The sequence below is a fragment of the Cebus imitator genome, unplaced genomic scaffold (genome assembly GCF_001604975.1).
Source record: "Cebus imitator isolate Cc_AM_T3 unplaced genomic scaffold, Cebus_imitator-1.0 Scaffold195, whole genome shotgun sequence".
In the NCBI taxonomy this organism is placed as follows: domain Eukaryota; kingdom Metazoa; phylum Chordata; class Mammalia; order Primates; family Cebidae; genus Cebus; species Cebus imitator.
Genome location: NW_016107510.1, coordinates 1,661,402 through 1,675,198, shown reverse-complemented (window position 1 = coordinate 1,675,198; position 13,797 = coordinate 1,661,402).

The window sequence follows — 13,797 nt, the reverse complement described above, 5'->3', positions numbered from 1 at the left end:
CATTTGCACATCACATTAAGGTATACAGAATGCTTTAGTTTTATTTAGGGCTACATATGGCTTATGTAGCCCTGTGGTTTATGGTTTTGCACATCACATTTGGACATCACATTACAGTATATGGAATGCTTTAGTTTTATTTAGGGCTACATATGGCTTATTATTATATATGGTTTTATACTTACCATGAGAAATGATTAAACCAGGAGTTATTAATCCTGATGATTTAAAAAAATGACTAAAGTCTAAATAAGTGGCACAGAGTAAGAGCCAAGGATCAGGTTGGTTGATCTTAGAATATGCTGAGTAGGGAATCTTTTATGTGATTCAAAGGATTCCAAAGAGTATGTCTCACTTCAAGTGTCTTCCCATTATTTTGTTTTGACCATAACAATTTGATTAATGATGCACTTCTTTGGATTGTATATAACAGTAATATTATTAACATTTCATTCCATTCCATGTATAATCCATTTTGATGTTTACAATGGACTTTCACATCTTTTATCTCCTTTTGTCTTCAGAAAATGTTCCTCTGATAGATTTCTATCTCCATTTTGCAAATAAAATAATCTCAGAAAGACCAAGTAACTGCTTTACTCTCATGCCAGCTTGACTAATTTGAAGCAGAGCTCAACCCACCAGATAATCTCACTTCAAGTTCATAGCTCTTTCTAATCTTTTCACTGCTGTTCTTACTGATAGTTAGGAGACACTAAAACTATTTTGCATGCATAGGTTTATGAATGAGAAAATAGTTCAACATGGAGGTGTTAAATAAATATTTTACTAAGGCTCAGAACAGGGAAATATATATGTAATACATCAGCACCAGAGGAGACCCTCAGAAGCAGGCTATGACCCCTGAGTCTAAGGAGAGAGTTGGCAGTTGAGGGAGGAAGAGGGTGGAGATGCCCCAGTAATGGCAATATTTCGCCAACATCAAAGCAGAAGATGCTGAGCAGTAAATTGGGAAAATGCTATATTTTCTCTGGAAAAATGGGAATGTGGGCAGATATATAATAAAAGAACAAATGGCATATCTTGTTTCCATTAGTACCATTCTTTCAGAACATTGAGGTGGAGAGATGGTCATGAGTGTTCCTGGAAGCCCTTGAGAATAGATGCTTTGAAAAATGTCTCGTACTGTTTATTTCATAATATGTATTTGAAATGGTCTAAGAAAATAAGGCTATCTCATGATGATTATTTGACAACATATTGCTTTAACTTACAAAATTTCTACTTCAGGTTCACCTCAGAGCTCTCTATGGTACAGTCGAAATGGGCTTGCACTAGAAAGGAGTGTGATTTATTAAAATGTCAGTGGTTTTGTGTATCCTTAGATCTCTGTTCAAATTTTACTTTTTTTTTTTTCATTACCATCTTGACCCACCAGGAGATATTATATGTCTCATCTCTGAAAGTCTGGAATATGCAGGTTTAGAGATCTTGAAAAGGAACACTCTTGCCAGGGGACAGATGAAATTTAATTGGACTATATGTTATGGATGCTGCCTGAGAACTCTGGACTCTTTGTGAGTAGGGACCACTAGCAGGTAAGAAGAGTTACCATCTTGACCAGGACAGTTGATCTTGATCAACACAAGAGATACTGCCTATTTTGTACCTTGAGGCAGAAAAGAATATGTATGGAACACGTTCTCTACTTGGTTGTTTGGTATTCCCTTGTATAATTATGACTGTAAATTATGTAAAATTCTACTAGCCTGAGAAGTGTATGATTACCAGCCACTTAGATCCTTAAAAATGAAGGGTTAAGTGACAGCTGGTAAGCTACAAAGACCTACAGAGGTAAAGGAATTTAGAATAGATAACAGAGGACAAAGATGGAAATTTAGAATGCTTAGGAGAAGGGGGAGATGGTTACCAGTTGCAGCCCCAAAGCAAAGTTTGGTAATTGGGGATGTTGTTCACCCTCCTAACCTCTCTTTTAAGTTTCCTTTTATGAAAAGAGAGTCAAAGGGGAAAATGGAGGAACGACTTTAAAAGTGTATGGAGAAGTAGATCTGTGCAGAGCAGGGGATGCACTACGGCAGCAACAGAGTTCTGCTGCTCAGTTATCACTTTAGGATAGAAGATCCCATGAGGAGTACAGTGGCATTCAGCTGTATTATTATTGGAATCTATGGCATTGTTCACGTCACAGCCATGATCCCCCATGCAATGACTAAGCACAGCAGGAGTACTAGGCTTTGACCATTTTAGCTAAATGCCAGACTTATCTAACAAGCAATTTCTTCTCTGGGGTCCTCATTGAGTGGATAGACTTTCTCCAAACTAAAATGCAGTATGAGACTTTTTACAGCTTCCTCCTTTACCCTGTCCCTTTACAGGTATCAGAACTGCATCCATATGAAGGCAATCCCTGTCTACTCTCATTCCCTCTCCCCTTTATTTCTCATTGGCTTTTCCCTATTAAATATCTTTCATGTCTTAATTCCATCTTGGCATTTCGTTTCTGAAGGAACTGAATTGACCCAAAGATGTAGCTACTTTTTTTTTTTTTCCATTCTTACAGGCCTTCTTATTGAGATGGCATCCATTTATTTCAGAAGTTGTCGTAGCAGGAAAAAAAAAAAAAGAGAAAAAGAGGCAATGTGGTTGAAAGGTGACTGCAATACAGTGCTATTGATAGATCTGGCCTCTTTAAGTATTTTGTTCCACTGGCTACTCAAAAGTATTTCTGGTTCCTGGTACATTAAAACCAGAGTAATGTCCAGACAGAATTTGCTTCTCCTCCAACTGCTGGCAATATACGCACTTGACTCAGTACCAATCTGTTTTGGCTCATTTGAGTCACTCCTCCAAATGATATGGCACATTTCTCAAATTCCAGGGTTTTTTTTTTTTTTCCCACTTTCCTTTAATAACCATAGTCTCTCTTTCAGCTGACCCATTTTCATGTACAGGCCTTTACAAAACTTTATTATCCATCTCTTTCTTCTAGGCAAGTTCTGGCCACCAGAAACCACCCAAAGATTTTTTTTACACTGTCCCAAACCAATCCTTTAGTTAGTGCTTCTGCATGTACCTAGTCTGGTTTTAGCTAAGTTACAACATTTATCTATAACATACATAGTTACAACTATAGATAGCATATAATATTTGGTGTTTGTAGTTCTTTAGTATTTTGAGTTGAATTGTGAATCATCTTTGCAAGAGGCATTCTTAGTCTCATAAACAGAATATAGCTATGTGATGTATTAATCTTCATTTCATATTAATGAAGAAAACCCACCAAGTCTGAAAGATGGTTTTAAAAGTCCCAGGGACCCCTATTAAAAAAAGAAAACTCGTTTTATTCCATGCATTATTTTGATGTAAGAATCCAGTGTTATAATAATTGTTAAGTAGACACTTGACTGAATAACTCACTTATTTGAGACACTGGGTCTTATTAATCTGATAGGTTTAATGATCTTAGAAAACTGAATGTATATTGCTGCCCCTAATTGTCCTACCAAAAACACTTCAAATATGTTTTTATCCATAAGCATAATGCTGATAGGAAGTATAAGATGTTAAGCCTTCTTTTCCTTTGCCGGGAAAGCTCAGGTTCCAACATGACAGTAACTGTGGGATTGAGAGAGCTCAACACTGATTTTATTAAAATAGTGCCTATCGCTGTGTCTGGGCCCCACTATTTTCTCCGTAACTGAAATTGTCTGGATGACCAGAAAACCTACTTAAATTTTAGTGATAGTAACAAATCCTAAGATGGTGAATGAATAATTTATGTAATTGTGAATTCAACTCCTAACTTTCTGCTGGTGCTTATAATGAGTAGGGACAGACAATTCAGTACCTTGTTTTTCTGATATTGATTGAAAAGTTAGATTCCACCTCCTGGCTGTCTCGTTTAGATTGTTCATGCCAAACAACTAATTCACTGCCAGTTTTCCTACTATTTTAACCTCTTTCCCACTTAATTGAATCTCATTTTCACATATGTGTGATGACACCCAGCTGTTCCTTCTGATTAAATTTACCTAGGAATTCCTGTCTAGTATCTACTTTAGAAACTGCTGTCTATGAAACACACCAGTCAGTTTGTTCAATATTAAATACTTGGTAGATAATTTTAAAAAATAGAACCAGTATTTTTATTTCAATAAAAACCTTCAAACTAATTGTCACTGTTGACATCTCCAGTATTGTAGATTAGAGAAGCCTTGACTATATTGAGGTAAAACCTAATTCACAGTGCCTGTAATATTTTTTAAAAATCCCATGTTTAATAAATGGGGTTGATACTCCATTAACAAAAATATATTCAAAGGCAGCATTCAGTCTGGCTGTGATGGATGTTAAAGTTGACACAGCTAGAAGATATGGTTCAGTCATTGACTAAAATATTTTTTATTTATTTGGGGTAAAGGAATAAATTATGTTGTACTATAAGCACCTTGAGAACAGGAAATTTTTCCTTGCCATTTTAGCACAATCACATGCTTAATAAATGTTTATTAAATGAATACATGATAAACTAGTAAAGAGAACAATTTGGGGCTAAATGACAAGAATAGATAATCTTGCTATAAAACCCTGATAAGAAGGAATGCTAGGAAGCATGGTAACTTATGCCATATATTGAAAAGTGACTTTTTAAATGACTTTGTTTAAAGTCATGACTTAAATTGTGGTGTTCAAGATACAGCCTTGGATTTTAAAAGTTGCTGCTTTTTCCCTTTGACTGAACCGAGGCTTCTGTTTCCTAATTCCTGAGAATTAGGCATCCTCAGACATCATTCTCATTGGATTTCTGTTTACATCAAAATAATGCATAGAATAAAATAAGGTTTTGTTTGTTTGTTTGTTATGATCTTGAGGGTTTTTTTGTTTTTGTTTTCCTTTTTTATTTTTAGTTGACACATAGTAATTGTACATATTGTTGAGCTATAGAATGATGGAATCCTCAGGCATCATTTTCTTCTTCCAGGAAACAATATTTTTTTTTGTTTTTTGGTAAGCTCTAAGCATCACTTTATATCCCCTTAGAATCCATCTTCTCTCAGATGTGCCTTTGACATGACATTTTGCTGGTCAGCAGCTCAGATATATCCAGAATGAACCTTGTAGGCATATACTTTTTATTTTTATTTAATTCCTATGTGACTCTGGACACTCCCCCATCAGGAGATAGTATCTGGGCATGCAAAGACTCCTGATGTAGGGAGCAGAAATGATGCGGGTATTTGCATTTTATTCCTTCCTTGTATTTCTAGCCTTTTCCATATGCAAGCCCTGATGTCTTCAACTGGCAGCTACCAATTCTAGTTGCTCAGTCAAAGTGGGGAGTATTTTATTATCTTATTATACTTATGAATAAGTGGATCCTAAATTAGCCTTGCTGTATAAACCTTATATAAAGTCTGATAAGCCGAATTGTTCAGGTCAGCTTTAGAATGATTTTGTAGTTACTGAGATGCAACTTTCTCCTCACCACTGCATCTTGTCTGTTTTAATAGTCTGAATGAAATGTGTCTTGTTTTTCTGATTTTGCTCCAGTTCATACAATCTTGAATTTTTCCCTGAAGAATGCATTTAGCTGGGACTTTGACAATCTCTCCAGCCATAATCAGCTTCTCCTCTTAGGTCTGGTTGCTGGGTAGACCGGTGACTTATGTTAATTTTTTTAAGTATGGGCCATGAAGATAGTTAAAGAGTCACCTAGATTGATTAATAAAAGTGCATGTTTCAGAATCCAACTTTAGACTTCTGAAATTATAATCACCATATACAGTACCCTAGATTTCGGAAGTTAAGAAAATTTCGTAATTTGAAAAGTTAGTTCACCTTACAGTAAATTGTGAGGAATATTACTATAGCTTGTACATCTGCATTGAAGGTTGTACTCAAATTGAGGTGTAATTATATTAATAATAGCCTTATTGATATATAATTCACTTAAAGTTTTCTCTTTTAAACATATAATTCAGTGATCTTGAGGGTTTCTTTGTTTTTGTTTTCCTTTTTATTTTTAGTAGACATGTAGTAATTGTACATATTGTTGAGATATGGAGTGAATTCTGTGTGTGTGTGTGTGTGTGTGTGTGTGTGTGTGTGTATGTTTGTATGTCAGGGTCTCATCTTGTCACTCAGGCTGGAGTGCAGTGGTATAATTATAGCTCACTGCAGTCTGGAACTCTGGGGCTCAAATTATCCTCCTGCCTCAGTTTCTCAAGCAGGTGAGACTACAGGTGTATGTCATCATAGCTGGTTAATTAAAAAGAAAAAAATTTTTTTTAAGAGATGGAGTCTCGCTGTGTTTCCCAGGCTGGCCTCAAACTCGTGAGCTCAAATTATCTTCCCACTCTTGCCTCCCAAAACCCTGGGATCACAAGCAAGAGCCGCTGCAGCTGGCTCAGAGTGACATTTTAATACATATATACACAGCATTACAATCAGATCAAGGTAATTATTATATACATCGCGTTGAACATTTATCATTTCTTTGTGTTATAAGCATTCAAAATTCTCTTTAAATAATTCACTCTCCTTGAGACTCCAACTGTAGTGCCTGGTCTATCAGTGTATACTTCTTTAAATTTGATGAATAAGTTTACCATATCTCTGAATATTCTTAATGAGACTACTAATTACCCTCCTAGGATTCCAAGTCTACTGCTCGGAGTATTTATTTGAGACAGGATCACAGACTTGTTTCTTCCCAACCATGTTTCTTCTATAGAACTAGTAGGCCTTGGAGACAAACTCACTTAGAATACAGATGCCCCTTGACTTCAGATGAGGTTATGTCTCAATAAACACATCGTAAATTTAAAATATTTTTAACTTGAAAATGGATTTAATACACCTAACTTTTAAACATTGTAGCTTAGCCTAGTCTACCTTAAATGTGCTCAGGACACCTACATTAGCCTACAGATGGGCAAAGTCATCTAGCACAAAGCCTATTTTATAATGAAGTGTTGAATATCTCCTATAATTTATCAAATGAAGTACTAACAGTGGAAAGCAGAATGATTGTATGGGTACTCAAAATACAGTTTCTATAGAATGTGTATAGCTTACCCATCATTGCAATGTCAATAAATTATATGTTGAAGCATCAGAAGTTGGGAGCCATCTGTATTCCATACAAGATTGTTTGGAGACAGCCTTGTCTAGAATGACAGATAAATATTGGAAAGAGCGCATCATTAGTTAGAATAGAAGTGATGGGGCCATATTAATAAAATGAGGAACTGAAGTTTACATTGGGTTCGGTAGAAAATAGAGATCCACTGAGAAATCAACTAAATAATATGAAGAAATGCATTGTGGGTGTTGGTGTAAATTGGTCTGGTAAGGGTGTATAGATAGATCGGACAGAAAGAGCTGAAATAGTTAAACTGCATAATAGCATGGCCTGGTGGTAGAGAAGCTGGTGATACTGCTGAATGGCAGCAAAGTTGATAGTGGAGCTGATAAAGATGAATGAAAGCACTAAGTCGTGTACCTCACAGCTGAGCCCAAGCTGCCATTGTCATTTCTCAACTACAAAAGGTGATTGATGCTAGGATGGCGAAATAAAAGAGGGTGGTAATCAGATGTCGTTGGGAGGTGGCATATTGGGGTGCAATGACATACTGCTTATACGTTTGAGCAAATAATATTATTTCTGGAAAGCAACAAGATAGATAGTGCTAGCATGCACCCACATGATGCGTCTTATTAGGTATTTATTTATGCAATATTTCTTTCAGTGCACATTCTTTCCAAAACATTCAGTTTCACATTTCTCATCACATTTCTTCCTCATTCCTTTCTTTGTCAGTTTTCTTTCCAGTAGAGAATTATGGGGAAAAATATTTATAATTTATTTTAAAAATATATCTGTATTAATCAGGGTGATTTTCGTGAAAGATAACCCCCAAAACTTTTGGTAGAAACTAATAGGGCTCAGAATTTGATTCTGCATTTATTGAACTTGAAAACCACATCACAAGTTTTAGTCAACAAAGCCCAAACGGAAGTGATGTGTGTAACATTTAGCCCAAAGCCTTTAAGAACAAGGTGTTACCTCATGGCTGTCTCTTCTCCTTTAGTGATAGCCTTGCAGGCCACATGTTGAATCAGCCTGGATCCTTGAATCACTGAGTGGAGAGAGTTGTCTGATCCAAATCAGATTTTGAGTGATCCAGAAATACATTTTTGTTCTGTTAAGCCCCTGAGATTGTATTTTTTACTTGCCTATACATCTTGCCTGGTATTGTAAGTTGGCATGACTTTTGCAAAAAAGCACATAGCTTAAAACTGTAGTGATAACTGACTTCAGAAATAGCTGAACTTAAGTGATTACTTACTTTTTTTTTAATTCTGCTGTATTGCCTCCATTCCTAGACAGTCTCTCTCTCTGAAGTATCTCAGGTTCCTTACTCAGTAGTCTGGTTAAAAAATGTGGGGAAGGGTGCTTTTTAAATTCCAGTAGTTTTCTCACTCTGAGCAAAACAGGTAAACGAACATATCTGAAATCAAATATCATTTTATTAGCTTGGATCATGTATTTACCTCTCTATCTGTGAATATAATTTGTGACCATAGACTTAATGTGTTAGGATTGGCCTGACCATGGGTCAAGAGGTATGGTGAATTCTACCCAAATAATACAAACAAATAAGGAGCGAGGAGCAGTTCTCCAAAATTAAATAGAGTCATGAGATACTAATGCTGGGAGGCAAAAAAAAATCTATATGAATTTAAATATTAGTATAGACACTAACTCCTTATAATTCTAGGGAATATTGCACAAGAATGCCCTACAGAGGGTCTCCTGAGTGAATATTTCCTGATAGAATGATATCTCTCACTTTTTAATATCCCAAACTCATGGATTCTACAAAAATCTCAACACAACACTTTTTCAGCCTATGATTGCATCAAAAAATGTATATTATTGTCCCCAGAACATAATATAACATTTCAAAGAAAATGATATTTAGGAAAAGTCTTGAATTGTATTCCAAAACACAATTAGTTGAATGTCAAAATTATGATAAATGTCCAAAACCATAAAGTATGGTGAGTGTCAGCAAGCAGGATATGTAACTTGGAAATGTCTGATGCTAAGAAGAGCATCACTGTGTCACACTCAAGGTGAGATATTCTCTGTCACTAGGCACTTGTTCTGAATAGCTTTCTTGTTGTTGCAAGGTTTTTGCCCAAAATTGTACAATGTGAGTCCCCCAACACAAGAAATTATTCATGAAAATTGTGGGGAAGTAAGCAAAGCAAATGAGGAAGTGATTGCAGAGGAAATGAAAATGTTACTGCAAAAAATGTAATTGTTTTTTAACAATGATATTATTTTGATGATCACAGGCTTATATTCTAAGTATTTTTTCTTTATTTCAATTATATTTTTAAAATATGTTGAGAGTTTTTCCTATATAAAACATAGAAAAATAATGGAAAGTGGGCTTCATGACATTGCTTTGTTTTGTTTGGCTTTCTTTTTATAGAATATCTGATTTTGAGGACATATTACCATCCACAAGCACGACATCTCTGCATTTCTAAGCTACTGTCCTGGTAGTCTACTTGGATCTGTGTAACCTGTCTCCTCAAGGGTCACCTCTTTTGCTGTTCTTTATTTTCTAGGGCAGTAGAGTGTCTAGAACTCTTATACAGTGAGAAGTACCATATAAAAGTGAAGGCCAAAGTTTGAAATGGCATGAAATAATAATATCTTCTAGGCCTGTTTTTAGACTATATAACAATGTCATTAAATGACCCAGAGGCTCTCATGGATTCTAATAATGTATATGTCTTAGATAACAGACGTGATGTATTTAAATTTCTTTATTTTGCTTTACACATATTTATGGATTATGTTTTATAAGATGGTATAACAGGTAGTATATCCCAAATAACTAATTTTTAAAATGATCATTCAATTTTTGAGTAAAATATAAGGTGTCACTAATACACTGCAAAGCATAGGACATCTAAAATTATTTTTCCCCATTTTCAGGTGAATACAACTGTTCCTTCTGGTTTGTTCATTTATTCATTAATAAATATACCTTGACTTTCTATTACTTACTAGGCTTATTATGACTAAAATATTTCTCCTTTGAAGGAAGGGCCTTAGCTCTTGAATAGAAACTCTCTTCATTGATTTATTTAGAACCAAGTTTCCAAGGAGTAGAAAGGAATTTACTCACATCTTTGAGAACAGAGTTCTGGACATGGGTAATCACTCAACTAAAGAATACTAGGTTGAATAAAGATAAAGGCTAAATCCTTAAAGCGAGTTTCAATAGTGGATCATCTTTATGAATACTTACTGTGGGCCAGATGCTGTGTGAATCCCTATATAGACAATATGTCTTTCAGTCTTCCTTATAATCCTTAGTTAGCAGCTATTACTATTCACATACATGATTACTTATTTAGGAAACATGAGCTGGAATGTGTAACCAGCTCTACTGGAAAGGTGGTTAGAATTTATATAGGTGTACAAAGCCTTTGAAAAACTATTAAAAGCAAAGGCATAGAGAACGCAAATGTAAAGTCAGATTAGTAACCCAATACTAGACCAACCCAACTAGATTAAAAGTCCATATAGGGAAAATATTACAACCCACATGCCATTTAAAGATAATGGATGTTTGGTTCTCTATTGCCATGTGACGAACCATCCCAAAACATGTTGGCTTAGAACAATCACAGCCATTTATGCTCACTCAAAATTCTGTAGGTGAGCTGGGCTCAGCAGATGGTTCCTTCGCTCCATGTGGTGTCAACTGTGTCAGTAATAATCCAGAGGCTTGAATCACTTGGAATATCTAAGATTACTTACTCAAATACTTTGCGGATGGTAATGGCTATCAGCTAGGAGATCAGCTGTGGTGTTGTAGTGCATCAGTTTTCCTCCACATGGCCTCTCCATATGGCCTGGACTTGCTACACAGTGGCATCTGGAGTTCAATGGGAAATGTGTGAAAATAGAAGTTGCAGAACATGTTTGTATAGCATCATTTCCCACTGCATTGTACTGGTAAGAGCAAATCACAGGGCTAACTCAGATTCAAAGGGAGAAGCAATAAACTTACCTCTGGTTTGGAAGAGTGTCAAATAATTTGTGACTGTTTTAAATCTGCCACAATGTAAATGAGTGAAGTCAGACAGGCATGAGATAAAAAAGAGTGGTAGGGATTATGCAAATGAGAGAACTTTCACCTCCTGTAGAATTTAGAGTTCAAGTAGTTAAGAAACAGTGTTTAGCCCATATATAATATGATTATATGTTTAATTTTACCATTGTCAACTTGTTTTTAAGTCTTGATCTAGGAGATTTTGTGAGGTACAGACTATAGAGACAACCTAAAAAATGTAAAGAGCTAGAATAGTAGAAAAAGTGGTTTCAATGCATCCTGATAGAATTATGAATACAAAGAAAATGAAATGGAATTCTGCTTTGATGAAATACAGAGGACATTTATTTCTTCGTTCACAAAATAGACGGTGGTCTAAAAAGCAGGATATTTACAATGACCCATGAGGGATAAAACAGAAAATATTAGAGCTTTCATTAATATTTATTTCATCCTTTGAGGAAGGATGAAATAAATTTTTCTTTATGTATTGTAATATTCACAATATGTTCAACTAATATACTACTTGTGTATACCTTAAACTTGTGATCACTATTTCTTAGGAAATGCATATTCAAAAATTTTTATTGATAGCTCTGTGTGATATGCTCATTAGAGTTCGTATATTATTGGTCTAAAAATGAAAATCACCAATGTGACATCAAGAAATTAATCATATTTTCCACTCACGAAAGAAATTTTTATTGTGCTACTGTGTGGTTAATGTTGAAGTAGAGAGTTGTACATAACAAAGACATAAAGATAACCTCTAGGAGAAAAAAGATGGTATTTATTATGTTTTTAGAAAAAAATAACAGTTTCCAAGATAAATGATCCAATTTTATTATTAGGAAAAGATAACTTCCTTTCATATAAATTACATTCTCCTTACCTGGAAGGCCTACGTGGCTTTATTTGCATGTGGTGATTATTGGAACACTCATTGTTATATTTGAGCCTGTAGCCAAATATTCAAGCAAGAACCTGCAATGTCTAAAATTGATTTATTAAGCACTTGATTTTCCAAGTTACTATTCTTAATTATAATTTTATTAGAAGGTTTTTCCTTTTTTATATAAAACTCCTTAAAAGCAATACAATCGTTTGTCTTTCAGAACCCTTGTCCCCCGATGTCACCTTGAAATTCTTTTTTATTTTCTTCATTTGTGGGTGCTAGAGCTCTTCAGAAAGTTGCTGCATCTGTTATTTAGGCTTCTTGTTTCTTTGGGATTACAACACATTTTTTTGTTTGTTTCATTTCCATTCTGTGCTTGACCTCAGGAAAGTGTCTTGGTATTTTTGTCCTTTGACTCCTCATCTGTGAAAAGTCATGATTAGAAAAGTTAATGTCTAAGTTCCTTCTTAAATCTAGTAATGAAGAGTTTATCTCTATAGGTCTTACATTCAATAAGCAACATTAAGAAATGTTCTCTTTTTGTGGTGTTTGGAATAATTTCAGAAGGAATGGTAACAGCTCCTCTTTTTATGTCTGGTACAATTTGGCTGTGAACCCATCTGGACCTTGGCTTGTATTGGTTGGTAGGCTATTAATTGCTGCCTCTACTTCAGACCTTGTTATTGGTCTATTCTTCCTGGTTTAGTCTGGGAGGGTATAAGTTTCCAGGAATTTATCCATTTCTTCTAGATTTACTGGTTTAAGTACATAGAGTTGTTAATAGTCATCTCTGATAGTAGTTTATATTTCTGTGGAATCAGTGGTGATATCCCAATTATCATTTTTTATTGCATCTATTAGATTCTTTTCTCCTTTCATTTGTATTAATCTGGCTAGCTGTCTGTCTATTTTGTTGATCTTTTCAAAAAACCAGCTCCTGGATTTATTGATTTTTTTGAAGGGTTTTTTGTGTCTCTATCTCCTTCAGTTCTGCTCTGATCTTAGTTATTTCTTGTTTTCTGGAGCTTTTAAATTTATTTGATCTTGCTCCTCTAGCTCTTTTAATTTTGACTATAGGATGTCAATTTTAGATCTTTCTTCACTTCTCATATGAATATTTAGTGCTATAAATTTCCCTCTAGACACTGCTTTAAATGTGTCCTAGAGACTCTGGTATGTTGTGTCTTCGTTCTCATTGGTTTCAAAGAACATCTTTAATTCTGCCTTCATTTCATTATTTATCCAGCAGTCATTTAGGAGCAGGTTGTTCAATTTCCATGTAGTTGTACAGTTTCAAGTGAGTTTCTTAATCCTGAGTCTAATTTGATTGCACTGTGGTCTGAGAGATTGTTTGTTATGATTTCTGTTCTTTTGCATTTTCTGAGGAGCGATTTACTTCCAATTATGTGGTCAATTTTAGAGTAGGTATGATGTGGTGCTGAGAAGAATGTATAGTCTGTGGATTTTGGGTGGAGAGTTCTGTAGATGTCTATTAGGTCCACTTGGTCCAGATCTGAGTTCAAGTCCTGGATATTCTTGTTAATTTTCTGTCTCATTGATCTGTCTAATATTAACAGTGGAATGTTAAAATCTCCCACTATTATTGTGTAGGAGTCTAAGATCATTAAGAACTTGCTTTATAGAACTGGGTGCTCCTATATTGGGTACATATATGTTAAAGATAGCTTTGTTGTTGCATTGATCCCTTTACCATTATGTATGGCCCTTCTTTGTCTCTTTTGAAAATTGTTGATTTAACACCCATTTTATCAGAGA